The sequence below is a fragment of the Apodemus sylvaticus genome, chromosome 1 (assembly GCF_947179515.1).
Source record: "Apodemus sylvaticus chromosome 1, mApoSyl1.1, whole genome shotgun sequence".
NCBI classification, from domain to species: domain Eukaryota; kingdom Metazoa; phylum Chordata; class Mammalia; order Rodentia; family Muridae; genus Apodemus; species Apodemus sylvaticus.
This window is the reverse complement of record NC_067472.1, coordinates 8,062,099-8,072,687: the sequence shown is the minus strand read 5'-3', so window position 1 is coordinate 8,072,687 and position 10,589 is coordinate 8,062,099. Positions and strand designations below refer to the sequence as shown.

Here is a 10,589-nt window from a genome sequence, read left to right as displayed (position 1 = left end):
TGTCTCAGTTATAGACCCAGCTAATAATCATATGTACCCCATGTGGTTGTCCATAGGGTTAACCCAACTAGTACATGCAAAGGACCTAGTACATATCTTGTATTTTGACCATGACAAATATTCCTAATCAATACCTAGTAACAGCTTTAAGCATTAAAAAAAAAAAAAGCAGATGATCTGGAACCTGGGGACCATCTGTGCACCCACAGGGTGCTCCCGATGCAGGAGGATCCTGAGTCTAGCCCTGCCTGGTCTTCCTGGTGAAACAAAGTCAACACCCCTCCCTCCCAGCACAAAACTCTTAGTGATCCAAATGGTGGTTATGAAATGACACTTTCTGCGGGTCTGAGGGAGTGCATGCTGGCTTGTTACGTCTAGCCTCCTTATCAAGGTCTGATGCCTCCGTCGGTGATGTCAGCATCTGTCGGTGATGTCAGCATGGTGCTGAGGGTGGGGAATTTCACCTCTCTGGGCCTGTTAGCTCATCTGTAAAATGGGCAAAATCGGGAAGCTTACTTGCAGAAACTTACATGAGGATTAATGGAGAGCCTGTATGAGGGTGAGGGGTAGTTGTTGACACAGCAAGCCTCAGTGAGGGTCAAAACCTGCCACTGTCAACAGGGCACTTGAGAGGAGATGGGACCACAATGTCTCCGTGTTTTTCCCAAAGCCATCTAAGCAAAACCATCACCAAAGTAGCTTTAAACCCACACGCTTCACTAAGGCCAAAGGAGGTACAAGCAAGCATGGCTCCCTCCGGACTGCGGGCCTCAGGGTGTCAGAATCTCTGAAAGTCCTCAGAAGCGGAACCAGAAATGAAAGCACGCGTGTCAGCCTTCCCCCACACTTACGACTCCACCCAGCCCGGCTCCAGGTATCTCTGCGGCATCAGGGCGGCTCCTAAGACAGCCCAGGTGCCTTGGAGCCTGCCAGAAGGTGCCAGGAAGTCTGACACAGTGTCTCAGGAAGGACCTGCCTAAAAATAGAATCTCAAAATCTCAGGCCACCCAGGAGTTAGGAACCCTGAGAGGGCATGGGCGGGCGTGCGGGAGGGCGGGCGAGCGCAGCGCCTCACGGGTTTCTCTAGCTGGCGCAGTACTAGGTAACCGCAGATACCGAGGCCCTCCCTGGAGGCTCGGCTCCTGCTCAGGAGGGAGGGCTGGGGACCAGAGCGCTGCGGAGCATCTCAGGTAACTCTTCCAGCCAGGGTGACAGCACCTCTGCCCGGGAGAACGGACGTCTCCGGTGTTTCTTAAAGGAAGATGGAGTTAGTTAAGAAGGCAGACTTTGCAGCCAGATGTGGGCAGTGGCGGCCGTGGTGCTCCCAGCTGCTCGCTCAGCCACGGTCATCCAGTAACTTCATGGTCTCTCCCCTGTAATGTGGGGACAGTAATTAATTGCAGGCGTCTATTTCCCAGATGATCAGTAGGTTCAGTGATGGCAGTGTAGATAAGAGTGCAGTGTGGGGCTTGATGTCCGTGGGCCTCCATAAAGGCCTGGGCCAGAGGAGTTGCAAGGACGGGAGAGTTCTCTTTCTCGGGTTGACTGCCGTGTGCAGCCCGCGGGCGGGTGTGTGTGTGTGTGTCCCAAGGCACTGCTACCTGCAAGCTTCACTTCTAGCGCTCTGTGTGTGTGTGTGTGTGTGTGTGTGTGTGTGTGTGTGTGTGAGTGCGCGCGCGCCCAAATGATCCTACAGGCATCCAGAAGTAGACATGACCACTCCAACACACACCTCACATAAAGCTCCTCAAGGCTGGGTGGAAACCCAAATACAATTCAAAAGCAGGGGCTGGAGAGATGGCTCAGCGGTTAGAAGCACTGACTGTTCTTCCAGAGGTCCTGAGTCCAAATCCCAGCAACCACATGGTGGCTCACAACCATCTATAATGGGACCTCTTCTGGTGTGTCTGAAGACATCGACGGTGTACTCACATGTATAAAATAAATAAGTCATTTTTAAAAAATGATAGAATACTCCCTCACTCTTAGACAACTGTGACATCTGTATTGCCACAAGGCCCCGGGAACAGTGTGTCTGAGCAGAGCAGGGGAGCAGGGCAGCTGTCAGCACTCAGTAGCTCGCTAGCACGAAATAGCTGTGAGAATGTAAGAGGGAGAGCAAGATGCTGACTCACTCTACCCAGACCTAGGTGCTGCCTGACTCAGCAGTTAGGCCTTCTGCTTCTGGCTGGTATCTTAGCCAAGGTCTTCAGGGGACCAGCCTCAGCCCCTCTCTTTCCATCCGTGGAACACATGCCCACAAACCCTGGAATGACTGCTCCCTGTTTGCTGCAGAGGAAACGGACCCCCGGAAGGGTCCTGTTGGCCAGTCTTGTGGAACAGAGGATGACGGGATGATGGCTGGAGGTACCTTCTCTCTGAGGCCACTGAGGGCTCAAAGGCCTGGAGGAGGCTCTCCGGGCGGAGGCTCTCCAAGCCTGAGTTTGTTATCTGTGAAAAGAGAAGAAACTTTCGTATCCATTTCACAGGCTTTCTGTGGCACAGCTTTTGTGACAGCCCAAGGCTAAGTTTATCTATAAGAGCCCGAGCGGAGCGGAATGGGCTGGGCCTTTTTTTCTTTTTTTTTCTTTTTGTCTTTTGCTTTGTTCCCAGTGGGGACACTAGCCACAGGCCAGGCGCCTGTTTCCACAGCTGTGAAATATCTAGTCTGAGTTCTGGGAGTCAGAGCATTCCAGAAGGGCCCCACAGAGCCTACGGGCTGTCTGGGAACACAGGAGCAGCCACAGAGAGGGGGAAATTGTCCTGTTTCACGGGTTGGGGAACTGCCACCAATGTCCTCAACCCTAAGCAGTTGGTTATATGACTGCATTGACATGATGACCAGGAGGCACTCTTTAGAGATGCCCTTGGCACCTTTGTTATCCTGGACTCTAACTGTTGCCCCAAGGGAGGGAAGGGCAGTATCTGTGTCCTATTTTCTGTACTTGACGTAGACACTTTGAAGGCCCACGGGATTGTCTTGAGGACAAAAATGGGTGTGGCCTTGCAATATAAGAAGTTTTCTAGTGTCCCAGAGCCTGAAAGAGAATCCTTTCCCTTCCTGATAGACTTGTGTCAAGGATAGGAAATAGGCCAGAGTCGGTTTTCTGGTATGTGGTCCTCCCAGGCTTTCCCGAGAGTTGCTCAGCCCCCACCCCCGCCTTTTGCCTTATTTCTGGATTGTTCATTGTACCGCAGCCACAGGGCCATCAGTAACCAAAAGCATCTTTATTACACTTTGTGTGTGTGTGTGTGTGCGCGCGCGTGCGCGCGCCATGTGGGGGTCAGAGGCCAACTTGCAGTAGTTGGTTCTCTCTTTCCACCCCCTGGGTGCTGGGTATTGAACCTGAGTCATCGAAGCCATCTCCTCAGCCCCCCCCACCCCCCAGCATTGTTTTAAGCAGCTAATAAAGAACACTTTTTTTTTCCATTCCACGGCGCACTTAGCAACTGTAAGCTTTCTAACAGACTTAAGAGATAAGGAGCCCAAAAACAAAACAGGAAAAAAAAACTCAGGCTGTTGTAAGCATTGGGTTTGCTCTGGCTTGCACAAAGGCTTAGATCTTGTCTACAAATGGCTATTCTTCGGAAGGCCACTATCCTTCTTAGAGAGTAAGGCACAATGACTCACCGGTGATTTCTGGGTATTTAAGAATCTTTAAGTTCTGCGGAGCCTCTGCTCCGGGTGTCAAGTCAGGAGCCCAGCCCTGCTTCCACAGACAAGGAACCTAAAGGGAAGTGACTCACGCAGAGGGCACCTGGGAGGGAGAGCCTTGCCCGCCTGGGTGAAGGAGGGAAACCCTGCCCCATGTTTCCCAGTTAGCCAGACCCACATGAAGTCACCATTACGTGATGCTGCACTCCACAGCTGAAGCTTCTGGCGGCACAGTCATCTGTAGAAAATAATACCTCGCACAGGGGTTTGTGAGGATGTAATTATTGTCTGCATGCTCTCTGGTAGGTCATCACCTACTTATTCCTGAGCTCCGCCCTCCTCCTTCCTCCCCCTCCTCCTTCCTCTCCTCCTACCTCTCCTCCTTCCCCCTCCTCCAACAATCCTTACTCCTCATCTGCCTTAACTCCCACAGTATTTACATGGCTGCCTTGAGCATTTCTTGTTTTTCTAGTCACTGACTAGAGCCTGCCTGCTCTCTCACTGTGACCACTGAGGGAGATGAACATCAGCAAGGCCTCGCACTTGCTTCCCTGCCATCCCCTATTTGTCCCCTGAGTCAGTCCACAGAGAACAAGGTGTCACATAGCCCTAAGCCAAGGCCTTACCTTGGCCAAGATGGCATCATAAAGCCAGTGCAAAGTCCTAGGGAAAGAACTCTGGCTGGGCGTGGTGGCGCACGCCTGTAATCCCAGCACTTGGGAGGCAGAGGCAGGCAGATTTCTGAGTTCAAGGCCAGCCTGGTCTACAGAGTGAGTTCCAGGACAGCCAGGGCTACACAGAGAAACCCTGTCTCGGGGACCCTCTTGCTACTCCCCCAGTGGCCCAGGCCTAATGCAGCCCTCTGCCTTCAGCTCAATCACCCTTTTAAGACACCTGAACGGCCCACATAGGCAGAGAAGGGCCAGGCTAAGATTTAAACTTCAAAATAAATTAAAGCCATTTTGCTTGGTGTTTCTTGGAGCATAGGGCCACAGACATCAGTATAACCTGACAGCCTTGCTGATAAATAGTCCCTCATCAGAAACAGGAGCAGGAGGTCGAGGCCCAGTGATCTGCATACTGTGCATTTCAGGCTAAAGAAAAGTTTGAGGAGAGACAGGTTACATTTCTGAATGTATAATGTAAGGTACTGGATAAAGAAGGGAGAGATATACCAGTCTCCTTTACACACACACACACACACACACACACACACACAATTAAACACAGGAACTAATTTATATTTTTTAAACAGGTCCTGCAGAGATAGCTCACTTGCAAGTGTGATCACCTGAGTCTGGATCCCCAGAAACCCTCATCAAAAGCTGGATGTGGGGGTTCATATTTGTATTCCAGGGACGTCTAGATAGGGAGATCTCAAGGTTGTTCTCTGACCTCCACACCCACGTACACACATCTATATGTGCATACTGGCATGTGTGTGCACCCACACACACACAGTCAGACGCTCTGTCTTTCTTGTGATTAATAAGCGCCTGACTTGCTGATGTAATTGAAGGGTGTGAGAAGCCCTCCTTGTCTTCTAACCTCCTCCAGCGTGCTGGCTTGCTCCGTTCTGGGCATGGTATTCTGTCATGCATGTTGCTGAGTGTTCTTTGGATTGGATTTGTGTTTCTGGGGTCCTTAGAAGCGTCTCCCACATTGCCAACCCAGCATTGGCGCAGCTTTAGGCCACTCGAAGTCTGGGTCTTTATCCACTTGCAGTGCCGCTTGCTGAGCCCAAACTCTGCTCTCCCCACTGGGCGGTATTCCCAGGCCTCCGTGTTCAGGACTGAAAGAACCACAGCTCACCTCCTCGCTAGTGCGCTCCTGTTCTTTCCAGTCACAAGGTTCGGGAAGCTGGGCAGTGTGAGTCTCTCTCACTGCCTTTCAGATTTCCCATCAGACGTGATTGAAAATGATAACAGTGCTCATTACCTTAAAAAACTGCTACTTGGCTTGGCTTTGCAGACACCGCTGTCTCTCTTCGCCGCTTGCTGCAGCCATGGGTCAACCCCACCGTGTTCTTAGACATCACTGCCGGTATCGAGCCCTTGGGCTGCGTCTCCTTCTGGCTGTTTGCAGTTTGAAAGAGAGAAGAACCCTCCAGAGCTCTGAGCTCTGGAGAGAAAGGATTTGGCTTTAAGGGTTCCTCTTTTCACAGAATTACTCCAGGATTCGTGTGCCAGGGTGGTGACTTAACAGACATAACGGCGCTGGCGGCAGGTCCATCTATGGAGAGAAACTTGAGGATGAGAACCTCATCCTGAAGCCTACAGGTCCTGGCATCTTGTTCACGGCAAATGCTGGACCAAACACAAATGGCTCCCAGTTTTTTATCTGCACTGCCAAGACTGAGTGTGGTATTTAGGAAAGTGAGAGAAGGTTTGCGCATTGTGGAAGCCGTGGAGCGTTTTGGGTCCCAGAATGGCAAGACCAGCAAGATGACCATTTCCGACTGCGGACAGCTCTAATTTCTCTTGACTTACTGCTATTATACCCATCAAACCATTTCTTCTGTAGCTCAGGAGACCCACCCCATCTGCTCGCCGTACCCTGTAATCTCTGCTCTCACCGAAGTTCTCTGGGCTCCATATTTTCCTCATTCCCCTTCAAGTCTAGCTGGATTGCAAAGTTAAGTTTATGATTATGAATAAAAAACTAATATGAAAAAAAAACCTGCTACTTTTATTTTATAAGGCTTTCCCAGAGCTGGCATATAAGATTTTACACGGGCATGACCGAGGCTTGGAAACTGCTTTGCAATATCTGGAATTGTTTCATATGCACTCTGCCACAGAGCTACTTAAACTTTGTTATTAACCTTAATATTAGGTGACATCAGTTTGGTAAAGCACAGTGTACTCGACCGACCCTTTTGTTGAGCGGTGGGACAATTCCCTAAAGTGCAGCATCACACTGTCAAATCTCTAAACAGCTTTTAAACTCTTGACCAATTTCTCGGTGTCGGCTTTCTGAGAAAGCTGTTTCCAGGGATCCGTTCCCTTTGGATTTGATGTCCTAGAAGGAAAGGGTCATCATTGCTGTTTCCTTTACATGTCATTCCCCGCCCCCCCACCCTCACCCCCCCACCCCCGTGCCTCCTCTCAGCCCCTGCTCAGACCCAGCCCACCTTGAGAGCTCTAGGCAATGCCAGGAAGCAGTCTTGACTCTCTCGTGGTCTTCCTAGAAAAAGGCTGGTGATCCTCACCAGGAAACACCACGGTTCCTGAAAGATTTTGCTGCCAAAACCCACCATGGTCATAGGGTGGAACCATCTAACTGTGTCTAGAGGAAGAGCCCCTAGTATTCGGGCTGGCTTCTGTCATTCTGGGGCACATGGGATACTCCTTGAGACTAGGTGATGAAGACAAGGAGAGGTTCTCCCCACAAACACACAAACCCCAGGAAAGCCCTTGACCTCTGAGCTGTGTGTGAGTCAGAGCTGATTTGTGTTACCAGGGGGCTGAGAGCATTGCGTTTTAAACTATATTCATTCAATTAACAGGACAGTAGAAGATACTGTCTGTCTGATTCATGGGGCCCCTAATGGGTTATCAGAACAGTAACAACTGAGACACTGGGGAGCAGCATGGGCTTTGGGGACCCCAGAGAACAAACCTTTCATCCTTAACAATGTCCTTGGGGTTTGGACAAGGGGAATGATGCTGATACTTATGGACCCTTTAAAGCCATAGTAAACTTTAATGATGACACATGTGCAAACACGTGGCCGATACAAACAAGAACACAAGATTTCTAAACTTGCTATTTGGCTTTCGCCGGCTAACAGAAGAATTCTTCCTTTGTGCTTCTGAATTCGGGTCATGATGAGTGTGTCCTCTTCAGTGTCAGGAGACCAAGCTTAGCAGTGCGCAGAGGGGGGGGGGGGGAAGAGAATCTCAGTCATCATGCAAAAGGAAAGAGATAAGCTTTATTGGTGTCAAACTTTTCCCCATCACCTATTTTACTCAATATTTTGTACGATATATTATTACTACTATCATTATTAATTAATTATTATTACTACTACTATTCCTATAGAAAAGAAATAACTTGCTAAAATTTAAATAATTTGATATGTGCTAGAGCTGAGATTCAAACTCTGTCTGTCTGTCTGTCTGTCCGTCTTCTGACTCTAGGACCTGGGTTCTTGCTCCAATAACTTACTATCTATGTCTTTACTCGACACGGTCAGTAGGTCAGGGGAACAGGCAGCAGGCAGAAGGGAAAGCCACATGACTAGCCTGCTATATATATCAACTAGCTGCTGCTGCATAACAAACCAGTTCAAAATGCAGTGCCTTAAAACACTCCACACGCACTCCGCTCTCCAGTGCATCTTCGGTCCTGGAGCACGCTCTGGCTGGAACAGCCTGGTAGCGCATGCTCTTGTGGTCATCCGTGGATTAGCTGAGGGTTGGTGTGTTGATCTCGGCCAGTCTCTCTTACCTGTCTGGGGCTCGGCTGAGGCAATAAGGCTGACTGATTCAGCCTTGCCTCACTTGCTCGCCTATCTATCATCCGCAGGCTAGCCTGGGCTTGTCCTCACAGTGGAGGACAGAACTGGCTAAGACCTTCTCGTACCTAAGCTCAGAACCAGCCGATTATTGCTCTTGCTACCCAAAGAAAGACGCAATATATCTGTTACACATGCTTACCCTGAAATAAAGCTTGGAATCCCTTTAACACTTCTATGGACAGAAACAACTAGAAGCCCCATTTTACACACAGGGAAATTGAGTGACAGATGTATTAGGTAAATTAACCCAAAGGGACAGAACTGCTCAGTGACAGGGGCATGATTAGAACCAGAACTGACTCCCTTAACTACTTCTCATTATTATTATTATTATTATTAATTTTTAATTTTGCTTTATTTATTAGATATTTGCTTTATTTACATTTCAAATGTTTCATGTTACCTCTCTGAAAACAACCTATCCTGTCCCCCTCCCCCTGCTTACCAACCCCCCTCACTCCCACTTTCCTGACCTGGCATTCCCCTTCACTGGGACATCAAGCCTTCACAGGACCAATGGCCTCTCCTCTCATTGATGTCTGAAAAGGCCATCCTCTGCTAAATGTGTAGCTGGAGCCATGGGTCCCTCCATGTTGTACTTTTTGGTTGGTGGCTTTGTCCTGGAAGCTCTGAGGATACTGGTTGGCACCTTTCTCTAGGTGCTCCATTGCGGGCCCTGTGCTCAGTTGATCGGTTGGCTCTGAGCCATGGGTATTTTGTTCCCCCTTCTAAGGAGAACCAAAGTGTCCACACTTTGGTCTTCCTTCTTCTTGAGCTTCATGTGGTCTGTGAATTATATCTTGGGTATTCTGAGCTTCTGAGCTAATATCCACTTATCAGTGAATGCATACCATACGTGTTCTTTTGTGATTGGGTTACTTCACTCAGGATGATATTTTCTAGTTCCATCCATTTGCCTAAGAATTTCATGATTTCATTTATAGCCCGGTATTTGTAATAACAGTGTTCCCCTGGGGAAGGACAGACAGACAAGGGAGCTGGGCTAGGTTACACAGCGCTGCCTGTCTGTACAACAGAGACAGCTAGTCAAGTTAACCAACTTCTGTGACCTGCTTTTTGAAGTTCCCAAGAGATGGGAATGGTCCAGCCTGGGACACTGCCCCCACATCCTGGAAATGTCTGCTTGCTTACATCTAAATTTTCTAAGAGAGGTCTCAAGCTGGGACTTCCCACGTCTGGCTCAGTGACAGAGCTGTTTGGGGAGATCTGGGAAGCCCTTAGACCTCAGAAGATTAAACTGCTTCGTCAGCTCAGCATTGCACAAAAATAGCCCTGGTCAAGGAGGGCAGGTACTCCCTCCCCCGCATTTCCCCTCCAGCCCCGCCTGGGCTCGAAAGAAAATGACACAGGGCTGACTGCACACGGGACAGGGCTGTGGTGGGAAGAGGCCTTCATGGGGACTCGCCAGCGACAAAGGAAGGAAATGAATATGCAGTATTAGTAATTATACTGTACACGTCCCAATTTGTATTTCAATATGTCATTTCCATAATAAAACCGCCGAAGTGAGTAGCTAATGACACGGACTCATGTCAGGGCGTTGCGGGAGGAGAGGGTGGACCCCCACCCCAATAGCAAAATTGCCTTCAGTGAGGAGCTCCTTCACGGCAGACTGGCTGTTTACAAGGCAGGCAGATCCCAGCGGGTGAGGATGCAGCCCAAGGCTTTTTTTAAAAAAAGGAGTCAGGGATGACTGGCCAATTGCTGCTGTGCAGAGGTATGCTCCAGGATGGAGGTGCAGCGTGCAGGACCCCGAGTCCAGATTAGAATGAACAGAGATGCCTTTCAGGTCCTCTCACATGATAAATTAGGTACAAGTTACTAACAGTCTTATGCACGCGGCTGTCCCCTATAAAACTCACAAACCCGTTACTTTTGCACAAACTTCTCCTGCCCTTTCACCTTTGTTAATTTGCACATTTGCACTTCAAATTCTATCACATTCCAGGAACTAACCCCAACCACACCTGCCAGCCACACATGCTCTGTTTGGGAGAAATCTGCTCACTACAGGCCCTGGTTTGGCACCTGCAACACGCAACCACAACCGCACCACAAGATGAATGGTCGGTAGTTCCCTTATCCCCCTTTACCAGCACTGGCTTACAAAGCCCCTCAAAATAAAGAGGGGCTTCAGGACCCTTTTGAGGGAGATAGAGGAACCACTAAGAAAACTTTCTCCACTTTCTCGGCCCCAGGACACGGTCAGACTCATCCAGCCCTAGACAAAGTTCTTGACCCCCAACTTCTAGCTGGAATAGAATGGGATCCTCTGAAAAAAATAACAGAATCAGTGTCTGGGCATGAAAAACATAATAATAGTGGCCCCATAATCGTGCGGTGCTTTACCAATTATACAGCTCTTTGTGGACACTGTGTCAACTGGTTCTC

The 10,589-nt window shown here is 49.3% G+C and overlaps 1 pseudogene; it reads left to right on the top strand.

Moving 5' to 3' along the window:
* Positions 1-2,357: 2,357 nt before the first annotated feature.
* Positions 2,358-6,308, top strand: LOC127685140 (peptidyl-prolyl cis-trans isomerase A-like; annotated as a pseudogene).
* Positions 6,309-10,589: the final 4,281 nt, after the last annotated feature.